We start from the raw sequence: 12,663 nt of genomic DNA, 5'->3' as shown, positions 1-12,663 counted from the left end.
GCAGTAACTTTGTGATATTATTAGAGCTGCATGGGATGGATTATCAGAGGAGGCACATTAGGAACCTCTACAACTCTCTACAAGCTAGTTTAAAAGTTTAATTGTAGCTCAATAAGTATGACCAAGAGTTCCTTATATCAGTTTAAATGTCTAATTTTAATCCCAGACTTACTTTCTGCAAACTTTTGTCTAAGTTTTATTTTAGTTAGAGTAGCTGTCTCTACTGTCCAGGGAAGAATTTTTTTACTAGGTTTTTGGATTTACAGCATTGCTGTGAGAATTGGATTACATTCAGCAACGTAAATGAAAATATAGTATATATTCAGAATGTATTATATATTATGTGGTGTATGTGTGTGTGTATATATGTATATATAACTTTCGGAGCTTCTTTTACAAAGTTGGCTTGGTTGACCCTGGTATTATTGAGGGGGGGTGGTCTCAAGGGTTTTGACCCTGGCATCCCTGCCCCTGCTGCCAGTCCCAGCCCGGGCTTTTCACAGCCCTGTACAGTTCAATCATCCGTATTCTGGCATCTGTGCAAATGCTAATAACCACATATTTGGCTTCTCAGTGACTTTGGCCAGTGAAAAGAGTGGCATTCCAGACAGCAAAAGCAAGCTGAATCAAATTTTGCCCCCAATCTTTCTCCCGTTTTCGTCTCCATATTTGGAAATGTTTACCTCGGTGTGGCTCGGCGTGCGGGAGGAAGAGGGGGTGAGTCATTTGAACAGAATACAGGCCGGCCTGTGGATCCTCCTCACTGACTCCCATTCAATCAGCTGCTTTAGTCTATAGAGACTCGGGATATGCTGTGAGTATTTCTCTTATCCTGTACTTTTATTCTATTTGTCTCGCTTATTTAGTCTCAGTGATTTGTAATTTTGAGTCTGTGTGTCTCTATCTTTCTCCTTCTCTCTCTCTCTGGCGGCTAATTAATGGAGATAAGCTGTTTTTAGCTGCAGGACAGTGGGCGTTGGGCAGTGGGCATTGGGCAGGGGGCAGGACAGTGTAGAGGACAGTGTTTGTTAGATTTTAGCTCTTTGCTCACTGCTGTGTGATCACTGCTCCTGGTGTGTTTGGATGAGTATGATTGAATACCTGGACTGGATTGTGGCAGCAGTGGGACTTAAACTGTCAGCCTTCCGGTGCAGTTTCTCAGCACTGTTTGGTATAGTGCTGGATGTGACCTATCACTGTATTGTAACTGAGCAATGTGACCATAATGTAGTGTATTGTGAAAAATGTTTTATTGTAATATTTAACATTTCTTAGAATATTGTGGTGATATCAGTGTATTTGGTGCTGTTTAATTTGTTAAATTGATGCAGATTTTGATAATTAAATTGGAAATGCACCAAAATAAAATATTTGTCTAAAACCAAAACCAAAAAGTTTTTAAAAAATATACTTACAAGATTTATTAGATTGACTTAGAATTTAAAACCATGTATTTAAAAAACAAAAAAAATATATCCCAGCAGACATCAACAAATCGCAATTCATTTACCTCAGCAGTTCTATTCTAATCAAACATTTACCTCAGCATTCCTGTTTTAAACATGAATCTACCCCATCAGTGCTATTCTAATGATACATTTTCCTCCGCAGTGCTGTTTTAATCAGAAATTTACCACAGCAGAGCTGGTCTAAATATTAATTTACCTCAGCAGTGCTGTTTTAATCAGAAATTTACCACAGCAGAGCTGGTCTAAATATTAATTTACCTCAGCAGTGCTGGTCCAGTTATAAATTTTCATCCCCAGTGCTGTTCTAATTATAAATTTACTTCAGCAGTGCTGTTCTAATCATATATTTACTTCAGCAGTGCTATTTAAATCATACATTTTTCTCAGCAGTGCGGTTCTAATCATAATTTTTTTCTTTAAGATTGCTATTCTAAGCATGAATTTACTTTTCACCTATTCTAATCATACATTTGCCTAAATGTAATCAATTTTGCAGTGCTATTTACGTAATGTGACTAAAATTTACATAGAGAAAGGCAGACAGTCTTTTGGTAAAATAACAAATACTAACAGAGGGCATTAACACCCACAGTGTACAGATGAGTGGGTGATAATGATGGTGACCGGTTGTCAGTGTGAACAGGTACTAGCGGCAAACAAGTCTTTCAGCTATCACATCCACATGTAATGCAGGACACTACAGGTCAGGGCAGTGTTATTTAGCTTCCATAGCATAGAACATGATATTAGCTTCTGTCCCATGACTTTGCATGAGGGTGTATCTTAAGCAGAATTGTGAATAGGTTAAACCACACATTTGTAAAATTGGTGTGACATCACTCTGGCCATCTGTGGAAAATTATATTTATTATTGTCAGCTGTCAGCTGTGAATACTGTATTAAAAACAGCATATGAAGAGTTCCTTTGAAGCTGGACATGCCTTTCCTTTTTATCATGTGATTAGAAAGTGTGTCATCATCAGATATGTCCTCTGTCTGACCCAGATGACTCACATCTAGTCAAATAAAGACAACATTCAAACATCATCCATACATGAATGATATGAAGTTATTTGGGCCACTGAAACTTTTCGGGCTAGTTTTTCCTTTCTTCTCTTTTTCTGTGTTAGGGAAGTTTTGCATCGTCTGTGTGAGTCGTTTGTTTGAGCGTGTATTTTTGTCAGTAGTCAGTAGTACTTCCTGTTTGTGGATGTAGTTATTTTTGCCATGTTTACAAGGCTTTTTCTCATCTCAGATCTTGTCCAGGCACCAGCGCTCCGCAGCGGGGCGCTCTGAAATGCAGTCTGAGTGTTAGCGAGGCAGGTGCCCGCCTGGTTTAAAGAGCTGGTTGGCGTGTTTGAGTCATACCCAGTGCTTTTTGTTTTATCTTATAAAGGATGAAAACTTGTGGAAGTTTGGATGAGGAGTTTTTAGTTGTGAGAGACGCTGGTGGTTTTGGACAGAGCAGAAGTAATACCTCTCATTCCTTCCAGGAACGAGGAGCGAGGACGTCCCGTACGCTCAGTAAATTTACTCAGTTTGGCGTCCATGTTTGGTCAAAGAATGCGTTGAACCAAAATGAGGCTTAGTTTGTAGTGGCACCATATCTGGAACAATGTGACATCTGTTTTGGAATGCCTAATTTATTTTGACTCAGTATAGTCTGATATGACAACAATTTACAACAATTCACTATAATTCATTAGAAACATCAGCCTAAATTAACATAAAATAAAATAATATTTATTGTATATACAGCACTTTTTACAACATATGATGTTGCAGCTTTACATAAAAATGGTTGAACCACACACAAAACATATAACATAGAATCTCTAGTCAGCGACATTGGCAGGAAACTCTCTCTTTTCATCATAACAGTTTTGATATTCTTTACAACTGCAACTGAGGATACTTTTTAAGTATTTTTTCTTTATTTAGTTGAGTAGTTCTTGCCATAATATGGATTAGAACATTACTCAAAAAACGACTGTTCACTGTATACCAACTCTACCTTTTCACAACTTTACAGTTGATGTCCTCACACACATTAAAAGGGCAAGAAATTCAAATAATTAACTCCTAATGAGTTCAGCACAGCTGTTAACTGAAAGCCTGAGTTCCATGAGACTCTGCATCAAAGCTTGAATCTAAAATATGAAACATATTCTGGATGGTTTAGCACTTTTTTTGTTTACTAAATAACTCCATTTGCTTTTCTTCATAATTTGGCTGACTAGTATTAATCTACAATGCAAAACATTTTTAAATAATGAAAATACACTAAAATTTAAGTGTGTTTGACTTGTATGTCTTTGCTTTCACTTTTAACGGAAGTAAAAACAGTATTCTCCATCAATATTTTTTCACACAGTGTAAGGAACATATTGTGTGTTCAAATTATGTAGAAAACTAAACATTTACAAAAAAAATAGAGAGTTTAAAATTAGACACTGACAATATACCGTTCTGGAGAAAAATAAGAGATCACTTAAAAAATGAGTTTCTTTGATTTTACCTGCTTGAATTTGTGCACCAGGTGTGGCATAAAGTTATCCAAAAGCAGTGTTTAAGACTGGTGGAGGAGAGCATGCCAAGATGCATGAAAACTGGGATATGGAAATTATAGAATATTTCAGTCAGCAAAGCAATACCGTAAAGTTGAGATGAGCAAAAACTGCATTTACACATGTTTATAGAAGAGCACTAATTAACAAACTTTAAATTCTGTTGCTTTTCAAACATGTTGGCATGGTAACATGGCACATACTGGAATGCATCTATGTTGGAACAGGACTTATGCAGGGTTAGGACCTTTGGCTCTGCAGAATATTTAACACTAAGAGCTCAGTGGCTGTTTACACATCCTTCATAACCCGTGCCGTGGCAGCGGTGGCAGAGAAAGGTAGGGTCTAATGGGATTTTCCGTCGCTGAGAGGGGCGATGTACCCGCCGTGATCGCTGGCGCTCTGTGATAATCCCATTACCTCTCACTCCGTGCTAAACAGGCCCCGCGCAGCCGGCGCCGCGTAGCTCCGGGCGCGCTAACTCGCTAGATCTTCAGCACTTGTCTTAATGCCGCCTGATGCCAGCGCGGACACCCATCCCCTCTCGCAGTGCGGAATCTCTGATATCTCACACATTTCTCCTGCAACAACTCAGACCATGCATCACTCACTGCAGAATCATTTATAAACGTCACTTTCACAAACCATTCCAGCGTTTTCTTTCCTTTTTGTCTCTCTTTTAGTCATCAGCATTCTCAGAGTTGTGGTTTGTGATTACCCGAGACATCTCACTGTGATACGCCGCCATTTTTCTCATTTAGTTAGTGTCAGGAGACAGTAACATATGTCAGATTAGAATTCCTCTCAATTCTTGAAAGCTGTCCATTTTGGTATTTTTGTTCACCTATATGTTTAAACACAAATAAACTGTACAGGTTCAGCTTACACCTGCTTATTACAAAAAGGGCAAAAGTTTCGGACACACCTTCTCTTTTTCAATGTGTTTTCTTTATTTTCATGACTGTTTACATTGTAGATTCTCACTGAAGGCATCAAAACTATGAATGAACACATGTGGAGTTTTATGTACTTAACAAACAAAGGAGAAATAACTGAACAATAATGTTTTATATTCTTTAAAATAGCCACCCTTTGCTCTGATTACCGCTTTGCACACTCTTAGTACATTCTCTCAATGAGCTTCAAGAGGTGAAGAGTCTTGAAGGAAGGAGTTCCCAGAGGTGTTGAGCACTTGTTGCCCCTTTGCCTTCACTCTGTGCTCCAGCTCACCCCAAACCATCTGGATTGGGTTCAGGTCCAGTGACTGTGGAGGCCAGCTCATTTTTTGTTAAATGCATAAAACTCCACATGTGTTCATTCATAGTTTTGATGCCTTCAGTGAGAATATACAATGTAAATAATCATGAAAATAAAGAAAACTTATTGAATGAGAAACTGTGTCCAAACTTTTGGCCTGTACTGTATGTGTTGGCCATATATAATCAGGATTATGTCTAGATAAGACCACTACGTACTACATAAAAGTAAAAGTACAAGTGTAAACACACTCAAGACTCAAGCTATAAACCACAAACAAATCTGGTCACACAAACTACTTCAGAAGGTGATCTGAGACTCATTTAAACCAGATACAAATCTGGTCTCACAAACCACTTCAGAAGGTGATCTGAGGCACATTTAAACCAGATACAAATCTGGCCTAACAAACCACTTCAGGAGGTGATCTGAGGCGCATTTAAACCAGATATAAATCTGGTCTCACAAACCACTTTAGGAGGTGGTCTGAGACACATTTAAACCAATTACAAACCCGATCTCCAAAATCACTTCTGGAGGTGGTCTGAGACACGTTATACCAGATACAAATTCAATCACACAAAACCTCTTTAGTAGGAGGTCTGAGACGCATTTACAACTAATACAAATTTGATCTCTCAAACCACTTTAGGAGGAGGTCTGAGACGCATTTTCACCAGATTCAAATCCAGTCACACAAAACCACAAGAGGTGGTCTGAGACGCATTTACAATTAATACAAATTCAATCTCACAAACCACTTCAGGAAGTGGTCTGAGATGCATTTAAAACAGATACAAATCCAATCATTTAAAACCACTTCAGGAAGTGGTGTGAGATGCATTTAAACCAGATACAAATCCGATCTCACAAACCACTTCAGGAGGTGGTCTGAGACGCATATAAATGAGATACAAATTCGATCCCACAGACCACTTCAGGAAGTTGTCTGAGATGCATTTAAACCAGATACAAATCCGATCATTCACAACCACTTTAGGAGGTGGTCTGAGACACATTTAAACCAGATGCAAATCTGATCTCACAAACCACCTCAGGAAATGGTCTGAGACGCATTTAAACCAGAAACCAATCCGATCTCAAACCACTTCAGGAGGTGGTCTGAGACGCATTTACACCAGATTCAAATCCAGTCACACAAAACCACTTTAAGAGGTGGTTTGAGGTGCATTCAAATCAGATACAAATCTGATCACTCAAATGACTTCAGGAGGTGGTCTGAGATGCATTTAAACCAGATACAAATCAGATCATTCAAAACCACTTCAGAAGGTGGTCTGAGACACATTTAAACCAGATTCAAATCCAGTCACACAAAACCACTTTAAAAGGTGGTCTGAGACGCATTTAACTAGATACAAATCCAATCTTTTAAATCAGTTCAGGAGGTGGTCTGAGACGAGTTTAAACCAGAAACAAATCCGATCTCAGACCACTTTAGGAGGTGGTCTGAGACTCATTTAAATCAGATTCAAATCTGATCTCTCAAACCACTTCGGGAAGTTGTCTGAGGATCTCTCAAACGACTTCAGAAGGTTATCTGAGAAGCATTTAAACAAGATACAAATCTGATCACACAAACCACTTCAGCTCAATAGAGCTAGTATTGTGGAAACAATCATGGAGGTGGTGTTAATGTTATGGCTGGTTCTTGTACCTTTTACTGCAGTTGTATTGGAACACAGCCTCTGTGTTTTGAAATATGACATATGTCTTCTTCATATTTCTCATCACTCTCTCAAATTAGCACTGAGGGTGACAGTGGGGGGAGGTGAGGTTACACAACTCGTCCACATTAGCGCCGCTTCGCTAACGTGCTAGCGATCCCCCGCCGTATCTGAAGACTCCAGATTAAGATGGTAATCTGCTCTCACTCTCTTCTCACTGCTGCCCTTAATTTAGCGAGATGACTCCACCCCCAGATTGAAGATGATCTGCTGTTTGTTTTTGCGGAGTGAAGTAAATCCGAGTGGATCTCCTGTCGACTAATAAACTTCGGGATTGATTAACAAGCGCAATTATAGGCGTTCAGGCAGATTGAAGTAGTAGACTGGAGTTAAATGGGGGGGGGGGGTGATTATCTGCTTAGTAAAGTAGATCCACATTAAGGGTTTGATTGCTTTCTATTTTTACGCCTAATTCTCGTATTGACACAGTCTAAGCGGTTATTTTCCTGTGAGAATCTGAGCGTTAAGTAATGATTGGAAGTCGAGCTTCACCTCGTAAACAATTACGAGTTGTAGTTTGGTTCTAGCAGTGCGATTGGCTGAGAGGTTTGGGTTAACGTCCAAGCCACTCCGTGATGTTTGTCTGTTTTCAGCTGTTCCTCATGTTTTGAAGGACAGATGTTTGCAATAAGCAACAAGTCAGGTTGCACAGATGCTAGATTAAATGCTGGGTTGCTTTGGTGACAACAACGCTGTTGTTCCTGTGGCAGAGGAGAGTTCAGTTCTCTGACTGGGCATGTACACCAGAATACATCCTTAAAAATAAATGTGTTTTATAGGTTTCTATAATGTTACTGTAGAAGAGCTACAGTGGGTGTAAAGTGTTCAAAACCTACTCAGAACCTGCTAATAAAGGGCCGATATGGCCTTAAAATACAGCTCTGGAAAAAATTAAGAGACCTAAAATCAGTTTCTCTGATTTTGCTGTTAATAGGTTTATGTTTGAGTAAAATGAACATTGTTGTTTTATTCTATAAACTATAGACAATATTTCTCCCAAATTCCAAATAAAAATAGTTATTTAGTGCATTTATTTGCAGAAAATTAAATGGCTGAAATAACAAAAAAGATGCAGAGCTTTCAGACCTCAAATAATGCAAAAAAAAAAACCCTGATATAATAACCCTGCAAAAATAACCCTGGCTTTTAATCACAGTTTTCATGCATCTTGGCATTTTCTCCTCCACCACTTTGTCACTCCTGGTGCGAAAATTCAAGCAGATCAGCTGATGTGATCATCCATCTTCCTTTTGATTATATTCCAGCGGTTTTCAATTTGGTAAAATCAAAGAAACTTATTGTTTTGCTGTAATATCACAAAATTTCATGGCACACCCCTAAATGAGATAATAAAAAAATATAAGAATTTTCATCAAATTTGTAACAGAAGTCACTGATTCAAAATGTAATGACCTCCAAAATGAACTCCAAATATGTCCATATGTCCAGAATTAAAGTAAAATAAATGATACTGTACAGATATAATCTGTCTATAGTATAATTATAATAGGACATGAAAACATTTAGAATTTTTCTATTGCTAAAAACAAAACAAAAAATAGTACCCTGATGTGATAATCAGAGGTGGGTGATATGGCACAATATTTTAGGGTTTATTATCATTCACGATATTCAAAAATGTTGTGGATACGATATGGCACACCCCTAGTTCGGAACCCACAATAAATTACATAGGGGCATTACTCACTTTTACATTATACACATTGAAGCACATTTCGACTCTTTTAATTCATTAAATGAACATGGAAATTAAAAAAGACAAATTTAATTTGGCTATATGATGTGTGTTAATTAATTTTGTACTGTATATTTTACAAATACTGTTCAATGTCATTTTGTTCAAATGTATTTATTTTTCTGCTATTGTGAATTATGAATTAAGTAAAGCATGGGAAAAATGTAATGTAAAAATGGATTACATTAAATATTCAATCTTATTTATATCAATTGATATTAAAATTATATTTGTAGAGAAAAAAACATTTTTTTTTTGCAATATTATCATGATGATGATAAGAGAACAGAAGCTGGGAGGTTTGTCTGCTTACGTTAGAATGCAATGTTAAATGCCTTTTCTGGCTGACAAATTACTTTCGGCATTACTGGGCTTTAGTCCTGTTCTACTCCTCAGAAAGTAAACTAGACCCTCATCAGAGTACTATTCTATAGGCAATATTTATATGGATGCAACCTATAATAGTTGAATCCTGAATTAATCAGAGGGGGAGTCTGTAAATATTTGTTCTTGTTTTGTATAAAATATTAAATAATGTTTAGTGCAGCTCAGGTACATCTGTGTCTTGTCATTTTGGGTTTGTAAATGTTCTGGTTTGCATTCAGCTCCAGCAGTGAAAGCGATTGCACGTGTTTGACGTAATTAAAGTCAGCAGTGCTTCAGTTTCAGTGGTGTTGTAAACGTGTGAGATACCAGCTTCTGCCGCTAAATTCGGGCTCTCTGTGATGGCTTTTGAAGTGACAAGTTTCTAATAGCATCTGTGCCTCACTGCCGAACAGCAGGTGGCCTTCAGTCATGGAGCGTTATGAGTAATTAATGATTTAACCATTAAAACGTTAATACACCTGTTATGTAAAAAGATTTTTCCTGCTTCGCTCAATCTGCTGTAATCTTCTGACCTGATCAACACACCTCCTTTTACTGTATCCAGATATTTGCTCACATTTCTTGTGTTTTGAGAAAAGGTCTGATGGTTGTAATCTGCTCAAAGCAGCATTACATTCTGGCCTTGTCTACACACTCTGCTTGGGCAGTGTGATTTTAGAGGTAAGGGTCACTAGTGAATAAGACACAGCAGTGCTGCTGGAGTTTTTAAACACCTTAGTGTAGTGCTGGGCAGTATGACCAAAAATGTATATCATGTTTTTTTTAAGATGCTGGCAGTTTCATGGTATATGAATTATATTATTATTATTTATTCATATTTTTTGCATGACTAGGCTTTAATATAGGTTTGTGACTTAATCTACTGTCAGGAGTACATATTATATAAAACACTAAGGCTTTAAATTAAGGCTTTGAATAGTACAGAGATTTATTCCCCAAAAATTAATATATGAAGAAATCAGGCTTAATCAGGAAAACAGCTAAAGAATGTGAAAAATAGACCTTAAAAATAGATAGGCCAACAACTCTTAACACAGCTTCCTTTACAAAACTAAATATTTTAAATAGTTCCATAAACACTATAAACAGACCTAAAATACTTAATGTTGAAGTATTAAAGAGAGATTACAAGTTAAATATATGTTATTATTGATTGCCATTAAAGGCATTCAAGTTTATTTAGTAGTTGTTTATCAGTCACAACTTCCTTGCTTCTACAGTTAACAAATACATTCAGTTCAGTGTGCATTAATATTATCCTTCAAAGCTACAGTATTAATATATTTAAAAGGGTTATAGTTGCTGCTCTTGAAGATTTTTTGCACCTCATATACAGAGTTTTAGGAAGTTTTATCACTTATAAATGATTCTGCATTTATAAGTATCGCTGTATAAATGATTCTGCACTGCACTGAGTGAATAATTGCAAAAGCTTTGTCCGTTTGCTGTTGTTTTACAATTTTACCCAGATAAAAACACTTATACAGTAAGGAACAGCAGCAGGAGCTCCTTAGATAAACCACTGTTCTTATTTCTCTCCAGGTAGGACAGAGCGAGATGAAGTTTGACTCCACAGACTTAAGCTGTGTGCTAGCCAGCTAACTGGCTAAAACGGTATACCAGATAAACCAATATATCACCCAGCACTACCTCATTGACACAACTGTACTGAGCATAGTCCAACAACAGCGTCCTGTGGGCAGCATCCTGCAGGCAGTGTTTGTAAGCTTGTACAGTGAGTGAACACCTCCAGTGTTTAAAACCTCCAGCAGCACTGCTGTGCTGTGATTTACACCAATCTGTGTAAAACATTTCCAAAGTTTTAAGAAAGCGTCCAGATGTTGTAATGTGCTTTACGCAACATTAACTTCTGACCATTTATGCACACTAAACACATTAAAGAGTGGTGGGTCAGTAACAGGTTAATCTTGGATAAAGCATGGACTCACGGTAATGGAATCCATATGAACAGTGTGCATAACAGACGCACACTATCACAGGCCATTTCCCCTGTCCCGTTATTTACGGTGGGGCTGTTGGCAGAAGAAGAAAGAGCTGGGTGAACACAGCGGCCCACCAGCTGAACTTTACCAGACCCCTGTCACTCAACACCACTGCGTTTTCCTCAGTACGTTCATTTTATTCAGCACAGAGGTGAGATGACCTGAATACAGAAGGCCAAGATGATGTAACTGGTGAATAAGTTTGAATCTGCTGAGTACATTTAATAAGTTTATTATAATAAAAAGAAATCATATAATTAGATCTAGTAAACAGTTAGTGACATTAAATGGGTCATCAATTGTTCTTTTTTTATGTGTACAAGCTTCAGCTGAACGTACTGCACCAGTACAGAACATTGTGATATAACCACAAAATCCGAAAAAAACAGTAGTTTCTTGTAGTGCTTTTTCCATTATTCTGACTTTTAATTTGATTGCAGACAGTAGAGGTAGGCCATATTGTTTTAGTTTTTTTAATACAACCAATATTATCGTGTACAATACAATATCATTACAATAGTGCCAGTCTGTCGTTAAAGCAGTCAGTTATTTGAGGGTAATTAATGGTATTTTTTTTATAATTTTATATTTATTTAAGCAATAGGACACGAGAGGGAGTGTGTTATCACGAAATAACATCACCTCGAGTGTTCTATTGCTTTTATACAACAGTTTCTTTTTTTTACTAAATAAATAAATAAAATAAATCAAAGAACTTTAAGAAATTCAGTTTGAATATGCTTTAATATCGACTGAGCCTTCCGCCAAAAAGTAGTTCCACCACAACTTAACTACATACAGTGTATGGTTCAGGCAAACTAACACCACGAAAGTTAGCTTGAAAGCAAAACTGGGAATAGTGAAGATGGAAACGTTAGGAGCGTGAAATAACGCTAATACTCTCCTCTCCTGCTCTGTGGAGTCGTCTTCAGGTGAAAGCCACGATTTTTAGCATTTCTGCTTGTTTTCCTGGGTGGTGTTGGTTTTAGCTAGCCGGCTGGACTGTGGTTAGGTTAGTGTAGCTTGCTTTAGCTCAGCATTAACTTAGCTTAGCCTAGCCTGGCTGTTTAGCGTTCTGGCTGTAAGGCGGCATTAACCGAGCGATTTTCGTTCCCTTTTTTCCACAAAAGACGAGCCAGCGCTGCGGGCGAGCGTGCCGCGGCTGAGCGTGCCGCGGCTGAGCGCTAGTCTGTGCTAAGCTAATGCTGCTGCGGGTGTCCTGTGTATATACGCTGTTACTCGGCAACAAGTCGGCGGAGAGATACAAGTTTAGTGTAAGAAGGGCGTGATGTTATCACGAAATATCATCATGGCTAGATCACTTCTCAACCAATCAGATTGTGAGGTTGAAACTAACTGTTGTATAAAAATATTTGCAATTTAAATGTGTACTGTTACATTACACTATGTTTGTTACATTATTTCTTTGTTTTATTATGTTTATATTATTTTATATCAAATCAGTAGTGCTTCATA

The 12,663-nt window shown here is 37.7% G+C and overlaps 1 protein-coding gene across 3 annotated transcripts in view; it reads left to right on the top strand.

Moving 5' to 3' along the window:
* Nucleotides 1-12,663, top strand: part of lpp (LIM domain containing preferred translocation partner in lipoma) — a 351,252-nt gene that overhangs the window by 16,158 nt on the left and 322,431 nt on the right. Inside the window, exon 1 of one of the 3 annotated variants that reach the window (XM_022675483.2) lies at nucleotides 734-814. The exons of the other annotated variants lie outside the window; for them this stretch is intronic. The gene's annotated coding sequence lies outside the window, so the exon portion shown is untranslated. Of the gene's footprint in view, nucleotides 1-733; nucleotides 815-12,663 lie in introns of those variants that run through there. 3 annotated transcript variants of the gene reach the window in all.

The sequence above is a fragment of the Astyanax mexicanus genome, chromosome 5, assembly GCF_023375975.1.
Source record: "Astyanax mexicanus isolate ESR-SI-001 chromosome 5, AstMex3_surface, whole genome shotgun sequence".
Lineage (NCBI taxonomy): Eukaryota > Metazoa > Chordata > Actinopteri > Characiformes > Acestrorhamphidae > Astyanax > Astyanax mexicanus.
Note: the sequence above shows the minus strand (reverse complement) of the source record. Positions and strands in the feature narration are given on the sequence as shown.